Source organism: Rhinolophus ferrumequinum, chromosome 24 (genome assembly GCF_004115265.2).
Source record: "Rhinolophus ferrumequinum isolate MPI-CBG mRhiFer1 chromosome 24, mRhiFer1_v1.p, whole genome shotgun sequence".
NCBI lineage: Eukaryota > Metazoa > Chordata > Mammalia > Chiroptera > Rhinolophidae > Rhinolophus > Rhinolophus ferrumequinum.
In genome coordinates this window covers 1,776,050-1,794,817 of record NC_046307.1, presented here as the reverse complement: position 1 = coordinate 1,794,817, position 18,768 = coordinate 1,776,050, and positions in this window count along the sequence as shown.

Here is an 18,768-nt window from a genome sequence, read left to right as displayed (position 1 = left end):
GCCCCTGCAGCTGCTGCTGCCTGCAAGTGAGCCCTGCGTTTCTGCCGCCATCACCTGTCCATTCGCCCCATCCGACTAGCCTAGGAGCCTCTAAGGCGCGGGCAGCCGTCCCGAAGGCTCAACCAGGCTCCCAAGTGTGAGAGGAGCAGCCTGTCCGTCATGCATGCACTGGGCCTGCTCGTCCCTTCCAGCGAGAACTGGAGTGCATAGCTCTCTGAAGACTTCAGGGCTGGGAGTGCTGCATGCTGGTGAAGGACGCCCCTCCTGCCTCCCAATTATCAGGTGTGCCCTGCAGATGCAAGGCAAGGTCGTGAGGGCCAGGACGCACCCTCAGGCAAGTAGTCCTGGCAGGTCAGTCTACAGTACCTGGACCACCACACCTGCCACCCGCAGCAGCACAGTCCTCACCCAGGGCTGGTGCTCACGCCACCCACTGCTGCTCTAGTGAGTCGGCAGGGAGTCTGAGAAGCCAGACTGGGACCGAGCTCTCCCTGAGCGAGGGGGGGTGGTTGGGGGGTGCGGAACTCATCCTGCATACACTTGGCGGGAAGGCGGAGATGGGCTGGTGGCAGGTCTGAGTCCAGGGGCCAGGGCAGTGAGTGCCGTGGGTGGTGGTGATGCCACTCGTGGACGTAGCGCAGGGGTTAGATGCCAGAGTCCAGCACGGAGAGAAATACAGGATCATTCAGCGGAGGAATGTCACCTGGCCTCTAAACACTGACAAATACCTCTTTTCCTGGACATTTTCAAAACGTACTGCGTAAAGTTTCTGTCATTAGCCAATGATTCTGAGGGGCGCCCAGGGCTGGGCCATCAAAGCCCATTTTTTCCCCCAGTCCCCAGGGTACATGAGCGTCTAAGATGGGAGTGGGCCACCCTCCCCGTGCCTGAGAGTGCTGGGATGTGGAAGAGGAGAGGAGGGAGAAGGGGGAGGGGCAGAAGATAGAAGGGGATGGGGAGAGTGTCACGGTAGGACCGGCTCCCACCCCCATTATACGGTCGTGAGCCAGGAGAGGCAGACGCCGCCCAGGTCCAGTGATGGAAAAGCTAGAGGTCAAGGACATGTTCAGAGCTGGACAGCATGGGTGGGGGACCTGCCCAGGTCTCACAGGGAGGGCACAGGTCTGTCCAGGCCTCTGTGGTCCCAGATGATGAAGCCAGGTCGTCCCTTCCCCTCACGTCCATCAGAAGCAAGGATTTGCGTCCTTATAGGTACACCAACCTCAAAAAGTGAATCTGGACAAGGCAGAGGACCAGATAAACCGTGTGTCCTGCTGGGACTTACTGAGCAAGCTTAGGGCCCTAGTCACATTGTGGCCTGAGTGTTTCTCACCCACAGTCTCCCAGCTGGGTCCCAGGCCAGGCCAAGGTGGCACAGGGTGCAGGTGGGCAGGTGGGCATGGTGGGGAGCTCATTCAATTCCAGCTGGACACATGGTGTTAAATCTTCAGAGACCAAAACGGACTTCCTGCTGTAGATGGGGCGGGAGAATGCAGGATGAGGGCCACCCCCCAAGGTTGTAGTGGCTGGGGGGGCACCTGGAAAGGGAGAGGGGCCTATGTGCCTTGTGTGAGGTCACCCTTCACAGGTTCCTGCAGCCTACCCCATACCTGCCAGCTGAGGCCCTGGGTCCCTGATGGGTAGAGGTCTCAGCCCCTGGTAGAGCCTTTCGATCAGAGACAGCAGTGGACACTGGACACAGACTAGGTGGCGAGGGCAGTGGGCTCAATAGGATTAAACTGCTCCAGGCAGAAGCACAGAAGACAAACGGGTGGTTGGGGTGGAAGGCGAGGCCTGAGGGGTCTGCTGGGCTGAGGGTCTGGACAGAGCTGTGCCCTGGATGGCTGAGCAGGGGGCAGTAGGAATGGCAGGCAGGCCGATGGAGTTCAGCCTCCCCAAGGTCTCCAGGGGCTGCCCCACTTGTGTTTCTGGTTTTCAGGGCCTGGGCAGCAGCCCGCCCTGGCCACCACACCCATCTGTCTGCCTGCTGTTCCTCCTGTCCATCAGTCCCACTGTCCATCTCTCTGGCACGTGGAGACCCATAGTCTGATGGGTCCACCCTCCCTGTCGCTCCAGCCCCATCTCCTCTGTGGCCCGTGCTGACTACTTGGCCTCTCTGAGCCTCAGTTAACCATGTGTCTGGTGGGGACCTATGGAGAGCACCTGGGTGTTAGGAGACAGGATGTGGCACCACTGGCCCCTTGCCTCTCTTCTGGGCTCTGCACCTCACACAATGGTGTTGGGGGGTGGGGCGGAGGTCAACAAGACTCCCACTCCCCAGAATTTCTCTCAGCTCAACAGAAGGGATGCTCTCAGGCCCCCAAATCCTAAAAGTCAGACAGCCTGCTACCCCCGAACCAAGACCTAGCCAGCCTCCAGGCTTCGGAGCTGAGGAATGACACAGCCCTGTATTCCTTCTGTACCTGCCTGCACCTCCCAGGTAAGGAGCCCCCTAGGGGATCCTGAGCCCAGCCACACTCCTACCTGGGCAGATGAGCTATTTTAACCTCTGAGGTTATTTCCTCACCTGTGAAATGGATCATACATAACACGCGGCTGTCACACAGTGCTCTGAGCCAGACCCCATGGTGAGGCCCACTCTCCAACCCAGTGTGCTGGACCAGCGGCTAAGCCCCCCACCGGGTAGGGCCTGGCAGGTGCCTGGAGCAGGTGTGTTCTCCGGAGCTTCCATGCCCACATGGACAGGAGGGTGTGGGGACAGACGGGGCCCAGCACAGCCCTCTCCACGGAACAGCCTGGGCAGAGCCTCCAGGAGGCTCAGGGGTTCAGCCAGGACATCAGCTGCTAGCTGCTCGTGGTTCAGGGAGAAGGCCATGTGGTCATCCTCAGGGTCAGGGCCATGGCCTCATGGTAATGCACAGGAGGGTCACAGAGATGAGGTCAGCCAGCCCAGGTCCTAGGTTGCCCCTTAGTCCTGCTGCCTGCCTGGGGTCCACCTTGGCTGTCCCCTCCCAGAATTATTCCTGAGACAAATGTCGTTCAGACCTCCTGTGGCCCATGGCTCCTGAGTGGAAGTTAATGGGGCAGCTCAGCTAGGGTCCTTGGCAGAGGTGGAGCCAGGACCTGAGGCTGGGGGTGGCAGGAGGAGTGCTCCAGAGTGCAGGAGCCAGTTTCCCCTGTGGACGAGGAAGGACATCTGGGCAGTGGGCCTCCCAACCCCCACACCCACCCCCAATCCCACCGCTAGGCCCCAGCCCTGCTGCTGTGGCCTCCATGACCAAGCTCTGCTCAGCCAGGCCTGTGGAAGCCTCCACCACGCCCCCTCCCCACCCCTCTCCGGAAGCCCCCACCTCCCCTCGGAAAGCCCCTCTCCTCACTCCGTCCCTCCCAGACCCTCTCTCTGCTCCTGGATGATGGACAGAGGGTGCTGTTGGGCACAGGGCTGCCCTCAGGGAGAAGCGGATTTAAATAGAATCAATAATGTCTTAAAGATGTGGTAGGGTGTCAGAGGGGAACGTGTCTTATTAGGGAGACCACTTCATGGACGGAGTAGAGGCTTGACCACTGCGCTGTACACCTGAAGCTGAAGTTGGATAATATTGTATGTCAACTGTAATTAAATATATGTAGTCACAGGATATGGAGTACAGCACAGGGAATAGAGTCAATGGAATTGTAATCGATATATAGGATGTCAGAGGGGCAATAGCTTGGGGGAGGGGGTATCACTTTGTGAGGGGAGAAATGTCTAACTAGTGCATTGTTTTGTACACCTGAAACTAATAAAAATAGAAAAATAAAAAATAAAAGGATTCAACACATGCAATCTAAAAATAATATTAAAAATCTCTTCATTTGTGCCATAATTCATTTTAAACTTTAGAGAAGTTTTAGTACCTCATTTCAGTTGTTTTACAGAAATAAATGAAGTTCAACAAGAAAAAAAGTTGATATGTGTTCTCTGCAAACCGCAGTGGAGTGTTGCTGCGGCGGGCCACTGTCCTAGCGCCCCTCATTCCCGGGGGTCTGTAGAAAGGTGCCTGCACACCCCAAAGCAAGGGCTCGCTCCATTTGTAGGTGAGTAACCTACAGGAATGCAAACCAGGCCACCGGCTTAGACCCCCCCCAAGAATCCTTTCTCCCACGACTCACTCTCCTCCACTTAGCACTGCTAGGGGTGCTGCATACTGTCAGTGCTTAATATGTGCTGCGGACTCAGTCCACAATAGCCTTCAGAAGGATTGGAGCAAGGCACTCCACCCCAGGGAACCAGGTAGAGAAGGTGGCAGGGTCTGCTTCGAGAGAGACCATGTCAGCTGAACTCTGACCTCTGTAGTTAGGCCTGCTCCCTAATGCACAGCCTGAGGTCTCACTGACCACTGAACCCTGGGAACCCAGGCAGGGCTGGGATGGGGGTAAGCCACCTTTGACCAAATGAGCAGGATCCAAGGCCCTGCTTCCTTGAACCCCCACAACCCCCATCCCCAATCCTGGCCAGGCCTCACACCCCCACAGCAGAAGGGGAAACCTGAGTCGGCAGGCGCCGCTGGGGAGGTGGGCCCCCTCAGACACCTCTTCCCCCGTGGCCCAGGCGATGCTCACCCTGCTAATGCCCACACCCGCCCCTGCCACTGTCCATGTAGCTTAGTGCCCTAAACAGACCCAGGCTGACCCAGAGCACACTACAGTGTCTCTTCCCTCCGTCTCCACTTCGGAGGGCCACGGGTCAGCTCCACCATCTGTTCTCACCCTCCACCATCTATCTTCCCAGCCCTGGCCAGAGCTGGGAATAATACAGACATAGCGTGTTTTGCCGAAAATAAGACCTAGCCAGACAATCAGCTCTAATGCGTCTTTTGGAGCAAAAATTAATATAAGACCCGGTATTATACTATACTTATATTATATTATATTATATTATATTATATTATATTATATTATATTATATTATATCCCAGTCTTACAGTAAAATAAGACCGATTCTCATATTAATTTTTGCTCCAAAAGACACATTAGAGCTGATTGTCAGGCTAGGTCTGATTTTCGGGGAAACACGGTAGGTACATACAGCTTCTCCACGTGGAATTACAGTGTCAGCTCCTAGCCACCTGCATGCTGGGCTGTCTCCCTCCCAGAACAGAAGAGCCAGACCCACCAACACACGCCTGGGAGAGGAGGGACTGGGGAGGGTGTGGATGCCACAGGGAGCATGTGCAGGACCAGAACTGGGCCTGTGGGGCTCCAGGCCCCCGGGGTCCCACCCACACTGGCTCTGTTCTGAAGAGGAGGGGATTTCTTGAGGGTGGTTTCTTGAGCCCCACTAGGTCTCCCCTCCCCACGACCCTCTCCCCCAGGACCCCACCTCCCCCAGAGCCCCTGCCCCAGGAGTCCTACCTGGGCCTCCCTCTCCCTGACCAGGGAGCCAGCCCAGTTCTCAGCTCCTAAGTGGGGCTCTTGGTTCTTTACGAGTCTCCCACCCCATAAAAAAATCACCGCTGTGCACAGCCCAGAACCTCTGGAAACAGCTGGCCGCAGCCCTGCCGCCCAGCCAGGCCCCGGCAGCCCCTCTTCCACCTGCCCCACCCTGGCTGCTCTGAGCCTGAGACGCGTGGTGTGCCGAGGACCCACAGAGGCACTGCACTGGCTCTGTCTTAGTCTCTCAGAGGGCCTAGGCCTGGTTGTGGCGGCCTCGGGCGCAGCCAGCCTGGCCTCAGTGCAGACAGCTGCAGCGCTGCGCTGCCCGCCCTCCAGCTGACCCTGAGACCGGGGCGACAGCGCCCCCACCCAGGCCCAGGCCCTCCCAGGACCGTCCAGAAGGGTTAGGCGGGGGTTGACAGCAAATGCCTCCATTAATAAAGGTTTGATGGGAATTTCGTTTGTCGGACTCTAAACATTTTCCAGGAACATCTGGCAGGGGCGGAGCCCTGCTTATGGCTCACAGTGAGAGCGCTTTTTCCAGGTTCTCAGCCTGTCTCCTTCCCTGGGCCCCAGTGGGGGCTCTGGATTGCCACCCACCTCTCCCCCACCTGGCCCACCCCTCACCCAGAGCAGACACTCCCTGGGATGGGAGCCAGAGAGGCCCACCCAGCCCACCCGTGGGAGGGCCTTGGGGCCTGCTCTGCCCACCCACCTCTGCCTGCCTCCTCCCTCCCACCTCTCAGGACCCCAATCTCCTTCCTCATGGTGGTGGGGCGTCCTTCCTGGACATTGTCAGGCCACAGGTGCATGGCCTGAAGGGGTGGGGGCAAGTGTGGGTGAGCAGCAGGGAGGGGGCTCCCAGTCTCCGTTTTGTGGGGAGAGGGATGGGCTATAGCCCCCTTTGCCCCTCCCCTACTGTGCTGAGTCCAGCACCCATTCTGTACCCGGGGCTTCAGGGGTATTTGACAGAGGGCTCAAGCCCAGAAAAGACAGGGCCTTGCAATCCAGGGTCTGTGCAGTAGTGATGGAGAGAGCTGAACTCCCTGGCAAAGGGGTGCGCAGGACAGAGGTCAGGCGAGGGGTACCCAGGGCCAACCTGGAGGTGAGAAGTCAGGGGTGGAGTCAGCACCACCCCAACGCCAGCACTGGGACTGGCCCCAGGGCTGCAGGCTTTCTCTGTGGAGGCCTCCTTTCGGGGAAAGGGGCTCAGAACAGACAGTCCAGCTCCAGCCAGGACTAGTGAAGTGGGTAAAGGCCAGACGAGATTTGCCCTCAAAGGACCCCCAAGACCCTGTGCCTAATGCCAGGGCAGCAGGTAAACAGTGAGCCTGGGGTCCTGGGCTGAGGCCAGCAGGATCCATGGGCCCTATTTCGTCCCCACACGGCCCTGTGGGGGTCAGGAGCCTATATCATTGGGGCGTGACTGCTGGGCACAGCCTGCCCCTGCTGCCCTGTGCCACATGTGTGGTCCCTGTGGGGCCTCGTTTATTTGTCTTTCTTTCTGCTTCCTCCTTAATAAAATGCAGTGGAGCCGAAGGCCAATGCCACCTCCTATGTCCTATAAACTGCCTGTGTGTGCTGCGGGTGAGCGGGCACTGCCCTGCCGGGCCACTGGCCAGCTGCCACGCCACGTCTGGGTCCTGATGGATCTCGGCGCCAGCTTTGGAGACCCCCAGACACTTGCACATGGAGGGGCTGAGCCCACTGGATAGGAGAGCCAACCAGGAGGGGACTTTGAGCAGAGCTGAAGGATAGGACCCAGGAGCAGGGTTGCGCTCACCATCCAGAACCCTGGACAAGATGCTTCTGGGACTGGCACAGGGCTTGGGGTTCATCCTGTGTCCCCTTGGAGTAACTCAGTGGGAAGAGGCCTCCTCTTTGTTCCCCATCACTGGGTGTGTGTGGGCTTCTGTGAGGGTGCCCGGCTGCTGTGGGGTGGCGTGGGGAATAGTGGGGGTGTGAGATGGCCCCCATCTCAGCCTCAGCATCCAAACATTTGCTCTGAATTAAAGCTGATGGTTCATAATCTCTGCTGCCTCTCCACCCCCACCAAGCCAGACACCCACAAGATGCCCCAGGCCCAGGACAGGAGGGCCCAGAAGGTGGAGGGTCCTGCTCAGCTCTCCATCCCCACTACAGCTGGTCATGGACAGCAGGGCTGTTTGTCAGCTGGCTGCCTGTACCTGTCTCCCCAGAAGCCTGTCCTTCTGCCCACCTGACAGAGCCTCCTCTCCAGCACTCAAACACATAGCTTGTCTGTCAGCCCAGTGCCTCTGCCCCTGCACATCTGCGCCCAGGATCCTGGGGAAGTGGGGGCTGTGCATAGCGCCAGAGGCACCCACATCACGCCCAGAGCTGCTCCTATGGCCATGCCCATCCCCTGGGGTTCCAAGCAACTGGGTCAGGAGTTGCTTCTCTCTCTCTGCTTTCTCCTGAGCCGTAGACCTTCAGTGCCAGCACCTGCTGAATAGGCTCCTCCCAGGACCCCCACTCAGGAAGGGCCCCTCCAAGCTGCAGCCCCCCCAACTAGAACTGAGAACTGTCCATCTTCCTGCCAGCCTCTGAGCTCCTGCCATCTGGCCCAGCCTGCCTTGTAGGTCTCAGAGTCCCCACGTCCATCCCTCTCACTGTCTCCAGACTGTCCTCCCAAGGGCCCAGAGAGAGCCCCGCTCCCTCCTCCCCTGAAGCTCAGCCCCAACAGCTCCTACCCACACCCCTGCTCAGTCACACTTACCTGAAGTTTCCTAGAAATGTCCTCCTAAGTGCCCTGCTGCCCCAACAGTGGCTCCCACTCCTGCCCCTATATGTCTTCAGGAAAGACCTCTGCTACCACAGGACCCTGCTGGACAGAGCGGGTGACAGAGAGCATCTGGGAGTGGGACCATGGTCTCAGACCTTCCCCCTCCTCATAGCCTTTCTCGGGCTTGATCAGGTCCTCTGCTTCAGGGACATCCTAATCTAGGGCTTCCCCTGGGCTCCGAATAGAGGCCAGTGCCCCCCGGAGCGAGGGGCCCACTGAGGGTGGGGGCACAGAGGAGCCACAGCTGGACCCCCACCCTAATGAGGTGGCTGGGCTCTCTCCAAGAGAAGCATCTCCAGGGTCCCCTTCCCTGGGCCTGACAAGTCCCCTTAAAGGACAGATGCAGCCCCTGCCACCCACAAGAGGCCCCCAGCCAGAGCCACCGGCCAGACCCCAAATACAGGCAGTGAGCAAATGTTAATTATTGTGTCGGTCACTCACTTTGGTCCTGTTCCTTATGCAATCAGAACACGTCCCCCCAAAGCCCTCTGTGGACGGTTTTCCAGGCATCCATGGGTGTGATCTGCCATCCCAGGTGAGCTGTGCACAGAGGTATTGCAGACAGAGCTGCTGCACCCAGTCACCCCCAGAGTGGCTGTAGGGGTGTCCATGCACCTGTAGCCCAGCCAGGATGTAATGTGAGGCCCTGGGCAGTGCAAGGGGCACGGGGCATCGGAGCTGCTTTGGTGGCTGAGAAGAAGGGGGGCGAGGATGCGTCTGCTAGGGTGGGGCTCAGGACCAGCACTGGACACTGTGGCCCCAGGAGGCCAGAGAAGGTGCCAGAGGCAGGCAGAGTCCACGGCACTCAGCTGTCCTGACCCAGGGCCTCTGCCCTCACCAGGACCTTGTCATAGGGAAGTAAGACCCTTGCCTTGGTGACAACCTCTGTTGCAGGAGAGAGGGCCGGCGATGTGAGTAGTGGGAAAGCTGCCACCTCATCCACCAGGGAGTGTGAAGATGTATCAGTCAGCTGTGATTATGAAAGAGCATCCCTGTCACACCAGGAACATCCCCAAGGGGGGATTGTCCCCACGTGGAGGCGCGTCTCCACAGGGACAGAGTCTGCAACTCAGGGGTAGCTGAGGAAGTCCAGAGGCCCTAACCCGTCATGTGCAGGACATGCTGGTCCTCAGGGGCTGTGTGTCCTTCCTGTTCACCTTTCCAGGTTGGTCCTTCCAGGTTCCCCATTCAGAAGCAAGATGTTACTCTCCTCAAGGGCCCCTGACCTCGCCCACCTGGTATCAGAGCCAGCCTTGTGTGCAGACGGGGAAACTGAGACCCAGAGAGCTAGTGAGCAGAGCCTGACTCAACAGGATCCCCTGGGACCAGAAGACACCTGGAAGCTTTGGGGAGCTACCATCTGTCTGTCTGCCTAGAGGAATGTCTGGGGCCATGCCCTAGGGCTGGGAGCCACCCTGGCGGGAGGGAGGCCTGGTCCAAGTGGGGCAGGCAGAAAAGGCCAGTCGTGGCCCATCCAGGGCTGCAGGGACTGGCCTGGAGTGGACAGCCACACTTGAACACACACACACTCTCACACTCAGACGTACACACACGCAGAGGAGACAGCACATTCACACATACATGTTCGCACACACAGCCCCCCAGGAGAATGCACACTCACACACGCATGCTCACACATGCACACACATGCTCACACTGACACCCAGAAGAGCACACACTTGCACACACATGTACGCATGCTGCCAAATGAGCTTGGGTATTCCCTCAGTCTCTGGCCTGGAGCTGGGGAGGCTATCACCAGCTGGCGCCCTCCCTGACCCTGACTCAGGGAAGCTTTGTGGGGGCAAGCGGGGTGGGGGAAGCAGCAGCTGGACCCCAGACCTAGGCTGGAGGAGCTCAGCGCCAGCCTCGCGACCTGTGCACACATGTAAAAGACAAGGATGGCCCCAGCACACGGTGGCCCCGGGTCTGATTTACGATGGGGCTCCCACACATGTGTCAAAGGCATCGTGTTAAGCACCGGCATAAAAATAATATATAGGTTACCGCAACGTTTTTATGACCTTCCCGGCCCTACCCTGGAATGCTGGATCCAGCAGGTGAAATAACACACATGTCAGCAGCTCACTGGGCCACTGTGCACACGGGGGCCTGGGCAGCTGGGTCCGAGTCCTCCTGGGGAGCAGAACCAGGTGGGTGCAAGCGCCCCTGAACCACAGAATGGGCTGTGCAGGGACCCGGCAGGAGGGGCTGCCAACACGTCTCCCTTCACCCCACAATAGGTGCCATGGGCAGGCTGCAGAGGCCAAGCTGGGAGAGCCAGCGTAGGACCCACCACTGTGGGACCAGGTAGGCTGAGCTATTGCCGGGACCTTGTCATAGGGAAGCAAGACCCTTGCCTTGTGACAACTTCTGCTGCAGGAGAGAGGGCAGGCGATGTGGGTAGATGCCACCTCATTCACCAGGGAGTGTGAAGATGTATCAGTCAGCTGTGGTTATCAAAGAGCATCCTTGTCACACCAGGGACGTCTTCAAGTGAACGGTGTCCCCACATGGAGGGGCATCTTCTCTTGGAGGGGTGTTTCCACAGGGACAGTGTCCTCGTCCCTGAGTCAGAAGGTGGCTAGTCTGTGCAGAGCCCTGCAGAGGACTGGTCCTGGGCTGTGTCACAGCATTGTCTGTAGGGTGACTGGGCAGCCCCAGCCCTGGCTCAACAGCCACCAGGATCTGCCATTGTTTTCCTGGGCTGCGACAGTTAACAGAGTGGCCAGCCCTTGTGCCCAGGGCCCTGCACCCACACTCACTCCCTCACAAGCACACTGGTGTCCTCTGGGCTGGAGCCTTTCCCCTGGAAGCCTCCTGGCTAGACGGCTGCCAGCCTTCAGGTTTCAGCCTCTGCAGACAACAACAGAGTCTCTGGGCAGCTCCAGTGGCTACCCTGAGCCCCAGCTGGCCAGAAAGACCTGGATTTAGAGTGCTGCGCACATTGGGATCCCACATATTGCAAGGACCTCTGCAGGTTAGGGGCTTGGCCTTGATCACACAGAGTCTATGCTGGGTCTGGGATGGAGGATGCAGCCAGGACCCCATGGACCCCTGTTCCTTCTGGAGGGACAGAAAGGGACACATCCATCCAGACAGCATGTGTCTGAGGCTGGACAAGGCTGCGAGTGAGCAGGGCGTGGGGGCAGGCAGGGTAGGTGGTGACTAGGAGGGTACCGGGGGGTCCCTGCCTACCCCCAGTGCAGCAGAAGTCAGGGGTGGTGATGAACAAAGGGTGCCACTCTCTGGGTACAGAGAGGTGGAGGCCCACAGGGGCGGGTAGGATGAGAGAGGCAGCCCCTTGCCCTACTCCAGGGCCGCCAGCTTCCGGGGCCTTCCTACTCAGGCTGGTTACAGGTAGATGGGGTTCAGGAAGATAGGAGGGCTGTAGCCTGGCACGGCCCTGGTGCCCTCCAAACTTGGTGCCCTGTGGTAGGGAGGCATCTCTGAATGTAAGGGACCATTAAGGAGCCTGGGGTTAGAGGTGGGGTCGGCCCACCTCAGGCCACATCAGTGTGGAGGTCTCTTGGGGGGTCACAGCTCAGAAGTCTGTGCCCCAGGGCAGAGTTCATAGAGGCAGCTATGGGAGGCCTAGAGGGCGACCCCAGAAGCAGGTATGTCCCTCAGGAGCAGAAAGTGGGCTCGCCCAGAAGGGATCGTTGTGCAAGCTCCCCAGGCTCCGTGGGTGCTACTATGGGCCCCACAGACCCCTCATCCACATGAGGCCTGTCAGTGTCCTGGGAACTTGGTGGTGACAAAGTTGCCTGGAGCTTCCAGCCAAGGTGGGATGGGGCTGGGAGGGGTGTGGGCGTTTCTAACAGCAGACAAATATGGAATTAAGGTGAGTAATAAATGCCGAGAAGGAAAAACCAGGACCCAGAGAAAAGATACTGGGTGGGTAGTGGGGACAGAACCCTCCAAGGACCAGGGGGACAGAACGGCCCACAAGGCCCCAGCTATGGGGTGGGGGAGGGCAGGCATGGAGCTGCAAAGGGCACAGGGCTGGGGAAGTTGGCTTCCCCTGGTAGCAGATCTCCACTTGTGCCTGTGGGCACAGTGCACTCCCAGCCTGGGGCAGTGTACCCTTGCACCCACGTGGCCCCTGCGTTTTCCAGGAATGCCACCAAGATATTTCAGGCCAGAACTTCAGACCCTCCTGCCAGAAAATGGGGGCTCCTCCATCAGAGCTGGGAGGCTCTGTGATCCCGTAGACATGGAGGGGGGCTCAGGAAGGCCTCCAAGGTCAGGCACCCAAGAGAACACAGCCTCCACCTGGAGCCCCCACCATGCTGTGAGGAAGGCAGGAGTGGACGAGCCCGCAGGTCCAGCAGCCATCCACCAACTCCTATCCCAACGGAGACCCCGAGTAGGACAAGTACTGCTGCTGGGAGTGGCCGTGTCTCAAGACACTCTGGACCCTGGACAGTGGAGACAGGCAGTGGACTTGGAGAGGCCACGGGCACTGCTGAGTGCTGGCCTGGACCTGAGCCTTCCAGCCACAGGGCAAACACTGGACACAGTGCTGGGCTCAGCTCCTGGTCCCACCAGCCAGAAAGAAGATTGAGAAGGAATTCCAGGAATCCACGGGGAGATAGAAGAAAACCTAGAAGGGAGGAGGAGACACCTGCCAGGTTCTCTTAGGGGTGGGGTGGAGTTTTCTTCTTTCTGCTTTCCTGATCAAAAGACAGAATGTGTTACATTTACGGCAAAAAAAAAAAAAAAGACTTTTAACCCTTAACAGCTGCGTACCCTCAGGCTAAGACCACGCTCCTGCGTCCCAGCTGACCACTATGGCTGCTGCTACCACTAGGTACTGCCCAGGGACTACAGCGGCCTCTCACACCACGCCATACTTGCTGTCCTCCCATGCTTTCCCACCAATATCCAGGTGCCAAGGTGAGATAGGACCTCCACCCAAGGCCCATCTCAGAGTGCAGGGGCAGCTCTGTGGCCCAGGGCAGGCGAGGCAAAGACACACAGCCAGGGTCGGGGCGTTCCCAGTGGCCACCTCAGCAGGCGACACCATACACTGTGCGGTCTGGGGAGGGCCATGGGGTCTCAGGGGTATGTGCCTGGCCCCAGGGAGGATACCTGGGCTCTGCCCAGCCCCCCACGCTGAAGGGCCCACACTCAGGCACACAACCAGGGAGCAGTGGGGACAGAGCAGCATCAGGGTCCTGAGCAGGGCTCCAGCAGACGGCATGGGACAGGCATCTCACCCTGCAGAACCCATGTGCTTTTGGGCAGCACCTCACTCCCACAGGCGCCATCATGGTCCCAAGTTCTCTGGTGTTTGATGCTGCAGGAGGAAGGTGAGTGTGCAGGACACGCTCACAGCCCTGGAAGGAAAGTAGAGAGCAGCATTGCCCCAACCCCAGGCAAGCCATATGTGCCCCCAGGGTCCCAGCTGGTGGGCAGTGGCTTGGCGGCAGCCCTGCCAGGTGGTAAACCATGAAACCAGGAGAAGGAGGAGGCCCATGTTCTGTACCCATAACACCCTCCCACATACAAAGCCTCCCGCGAGCGTGCACAGGCTCTATGAGAAAGCCTGCCCACGAGGCAGAGGTGACCTGACCAGAGCAAGCATTCCAGCCTTTGGAGGAACCTCCACAGGAGGGGAGGTGCCCCCAGCAGGGGCCCTGGAAGGGCTGTAAAGAGGGAGAGAACAAGACAGGCGGGGCTGAGTCCTGTGAATCCTGGTCTGGCATTTGGGGTTCACCAAGTTCCCCTCCCCTCAGCCACGTGAGTTCCTTAAATCCAGGGGGCATTGTCCTGGCCAACCTCCTCTTGCAGGAACCACTTCCCCTTGACGTGGCCACCCTTGGGGGTGCAGGGAGAGTCTGCAATACAGGGCCTTGGGGGTGGAGTCAGCCTGGGAGCCAAAGTCCAAGGTGGAACATGTAGGGGGTACATGTTCCCAAATGCTCCCCCTCCATACATGGTCCAGTGGTGCCCCAGCCACTCCACCACCCAACCTCCAGTTCTCAAGCATTCAGACTCTGGAAGCAGCAAGGAAAAAATAGAAAACAAGGTTAAAGGAACGGGCTTATCTTCTGGAGTATCTGGGCATGCTTCTCCTAAACCTTAGAAAAATAAACTGTGTCTTTGAAGCACAGCTTTCTGTTTGAGAATGGGAGCAAGTGGGACTGGGGGCCACAGCCTAGGGGCGCAGGACAGGCACGAGCAGAGGGTCCTGGAGTTCGGATGCCTGCACCAGCCACACACACACACCCAGGACGCATTCGCTGTGAAGGTCCCTAGGAGCCTGGAGAGGGGAGGACCCAGGGCTTGGTGGGAGAGGATCGTGCTCTGCCACCGGCTGGGTCATGGAACTCCCATTGCCCTCGATGGACCACAGTGTGGGGACTCTGGCAGTTCCCTGACCGGCCTCCCCTCTCTCAAATGCAGGTGCACTTGGTCATTCTTGCCATGGCCAGTCTCGGCTCCAAAGCCCATGAGCTGTGCCACAGACTAGGCCCCCAGCACCACAAGCAGAGCCTGAGGCCCATCCTATGGCTTTTCGGACCCTGGATCTCAGCTTCTTCCAGTCTCAGCCGCCTTCCCCTAGAGGGGCTACATGGGTGGAAGTGGCCACACAGGGCCTGTGGGGATAACCCACCCAGGCCTCTGGCCCTGGGCAGCCTCAGTTCTGGGGAGTGGCCAGCCAGGAGGGCACAGTCCATCTGGGTCCCAGGGTCTCATTTCTGACTTTCCATAATATCTGAGGGCCTGATCTGATTGGCAGGATCTTTTCACTGAGCGTGCCCAGGCCAGCCCTCTGTACCAGGCCCCATCGGGACACTCACTGGGTAAAGGCACTGGTATCCAGCTGTACCCCCCAGCCTTGCCCCCAGGAGCAGTGCCTGGGTTGTCACCAGCACAGCACTGTCACAAGTATGCTTGTCCTCAGGCTAAGGCGAGGCCTTGTGCGGCCCAGCCAGCTCCCTCCCCTTTTTGAGCCTCAGTTTCCCCATCTAGGGATCCTCCTCCGTCCATCTGCTTAGTCCTTCATTCATTCACTAAATGATTCATTCACTCATCCCCATGCCAGACCCCAGGGGCTCTGCCCCCCCCCCCACGCTGAAGGGCCCACACTCAGGCACACAACCAGGGAGCAGTGGGGACAGAGCAGCATCAGGGTCCTGTCAGTGTCTGGGGCAAGCATCCTTCCCTCCTTCCAGAAATGTAGTCAGGGCAGGGAGCTTTGACAGGGGGCATTTGAAATGAGCTTTACAGTACGAATAGGAATTCACAAAGCAGGAAGGGTGCTCTAAATGGTGGGGAGACTTCAGGAGGGTGGTACTTGGGGCCAGAGGTTCTGGGGTCCTGTGGCTGAAGCCTGAGCCTGGGAGAGCTCTGCAGGCAGACTGGGGGGGTCATATGGGTGAAGGCAGCTCCTGAGACAGGCAACAAGGGCAGGGTCTGCCCTTGAAGGCTCAAGGAGAAACCCCCTCCTCCTTCCCCAAAGCTGTGGCCCTCCGACCTGCCCACCCCGACCGCCACCGGAGCCAGGCCTCACCGCAGCCTATGGGGACATATGGACCGTGCCCCACACAGCCTGTCCCCTGGGGGTCCCAACCCATTACTCCTTCAAGAGAAAGCCCTCTGCTCAGGAGCAGGCCTCTGGGAGCCACTGGGGCTCCAGGTGGTCCCTTTCAGCCTTTGGGGTGGCCTCAGGAGCCCAGCACTCACAGAGCCCCCCACCACACTCAAGGGAGGGCGAGCAGGGACCTGAGTCCCAGCCACATGGCTCCTGTCCTGAGCCTTCCTCAAGCCCAGGGCCTCAGTGTCCTCACTTGGGAGATGGGTGAAGGAAGGCCATCTCAGGAGCATTGGGCGTGGGGTCCGTGCCCCTTCCTGTCCACCCTGCGTCCAGGGGCCTGAGCTGCTCAGTCAGAGGGAGCAGGTCCAGCCTGAGCTCACAGTCCTTTCCATCAGCTCCCTTCAGATTCATTTCCCACTTCAAACCACACTTCTCCTTCTCAAGTATTAATGAACCACATCAATTTTTGTCTTTGAAAAGTACTGGAACTTGATTTTTAAAATCTCCCTCATACTGGACAACTAGAGGGAAGTGAAAATGACAACAGGGGGACAGGCGGCTTCCTGGGGACAGCTCAGCACCAATGGGGAGGTCTCTAGAAGAGCAGCCGCCCTTCGCAGGCAGGGAACATGCACAGCACAGAACAGACGGCTCTCTGCGACCTCCTCCCTGACCCTTGCCAAAAGGCAGAAGGTGGATTCTGATCACTGGAGTGTCGGGCCAAGCTCCTGGACATGCCGATGTGTGGTTCACTGGATGTGTGGCAACACATATCCAGTCTCTCTGGAGGGGACGGAGGGGGCCTTGCCAGGCCAGGCAGGGCCCCGTCAGTACAGGTGTCTTGGCCCTCTCCTCACGATCCAAAGACGGTTGCTGCCTGCACAGTCTCCTGTCTCTATCCCAGGCCAGAAGAAGGGAATGAGGACAAAGGCCAGAATGGGCCACAGAGTCTTCCTTCTTTCGTGGAAGTTTCACCCAGGCAGGCGGGCAGGCCTCCTCTCAACACCTGCCAATATATCTCTGGCCACAGTAACTTTACCAGGGAACTCGGGGCCCGAGGTGGGGTGGCCGAGACACTGTCGTCCCTCAGTGAGGCCCAGGGCAGACCAGGCCTAGGACTCAGAATGACACGAGGGGTCAGAAAAACGTCCCTGAGAAGGTGACATCCGAGCAAATGTGCGAAATGGGTCCTGAGGGGAACTGGACCAGGCTCGGTCCCGGGATGTCTTGTGGCCACAGACCTGGCAGGTAGGAGTTGTGGGAGGGCATAGTGGCCTGGATTTGGGTTGTTCGGGGATTTCGTCAAGTGGCCAAGAGTAAGAGGGATTCCAGGGTGGGCAGGTGGAGAGTATACGGACAAGAGTTTGTCAAAGCCATCCGTTGGGTGCCTGTGGCCATGGCAGATACCACTAGTGGCAATGTGTGCTTTACCCACTATCCAGCTGCTCAGGAAGCCGGCCCCCAGGCCCCAGGTGACATACTGTGGGAAGCAGGGTCCCAGCCCACCTCTGAGGCACCCACTGAGGTACTGAGTGTCTGGAGCCAGGGACTGGGAGGATGAGGGGAGCGGGCCAGGGCCTGACTATGCAGGGCCAAGATCTGAGGCCGGAGCAGGCGAGGAACTGGGGTTCCCACCACAAGTGGGCATGGCACATACACTTGGGGTGCTTGTCCCACTGTTCAGGGGACAGAGCATCATGGTGTTGGACCCTGCTCTGAGCCAGGCAATGGGGAGGAGGGCCTGCCAGCTACTGACAGGTTCCAAACCATCTGCCTTCCAGTGGTAAATCCCTTACTTCCTGGGCTAGGAAGTAAAGGGCTGAGAGCAGGGAGAAGAAGGGGGAGCCTCGGGTGGGGGGTACATGGCTGGATTTTGGTGTGGGGTCAGCCCGGGACTCTGTACCCAGCTGACACTGCCTGGAAATCCCTGCAGTCCCCCCAGCCATGGGGAGCCCCTACCTCCCTGAGCAGCTAATGGTTCTGGGAAACCATCCTACACGTCACCTCGGCCAGGACCAGGGACTATCAGCTCCCAACACGGGGTGGGCCTCAGATGGAAACAGGGCCATATCCTTCCTGCAGGCTGAGGGGTCCCTGACCTGGCTGTACCAGGAACTCAGTGTTAGCCTCATAGCACGCTAGGTGATGAACAAGTAAGTGAACAAATGAATGAATACATTTCGGTGACCACATGTCCTCAGCCCTCCGTCCCCATGTGTCTCAGGCACAAAGACCAGCCTTCTCTGTTCTTGGCATTTTTCTTGAGTAACTTATCCCTTTGCTCCTGGGTTTCCCTCTCTCTCCTCCTAGAACATTCTCTGCTGAGGTTAGCTGGTACCATGACGGGGTCTGGCATGAGCATGGTTGTCTGGTCTTATGTTTTCTGAGCTGCCCTCAGCTGGTTGCCGTGGTCATTTTTCATCAGTTTTCATTCCTGCGAAAATGGGAACAGAAACCTCTGACCGGAGAGATCCAAGCAGGCAGCTGGGCAGTAAAAAGCGTGTGCTGTGCCGTGTAGCCACTCCTCGTCCCTCCCTCTCACTGGTGCCCCCCTCACCAGCACCCCGTCATCCCTGTGCAGTTATGGAGTGCCACCGGTGTGCAGGCCCATCCCCCAGGGTCACAGTCTCCTGGAATAGGGCCAAATCACACAGGAGCCTGGCTGTGCCTGGAGCAGGCTGCAGGGCCTCAGCCACCGGGTGAGCGGCCCTCCCTCTTCGGCCCCTGGGAGCAGGGCTGGGGCCCGGGAAGGAGCAGGCAGAGACCCTGACATCAGGGTCCCTCCCCTGATACGTCCACCACAGGCAGCCTTCAGGGGTTTTCTTTTCCTGGTTCTGCTGCTGGTACTCCAGGTGCTGCAATGCCTGTCTTGCTGGACCCCGCTCTGGGTGGGCCTGGGCCCGTCCCAGCCCACCCCTGCCCCCCCAGCCCTCCTGGCCAGCTCAGCGAGAGGAGGATGACTTCAGCCTGCCAGAATCTGGCAGCATGAAGTATTTACATAAACACTCCCCCTCCCACCCCTGCCCCTGGAACTGGAGTGCAG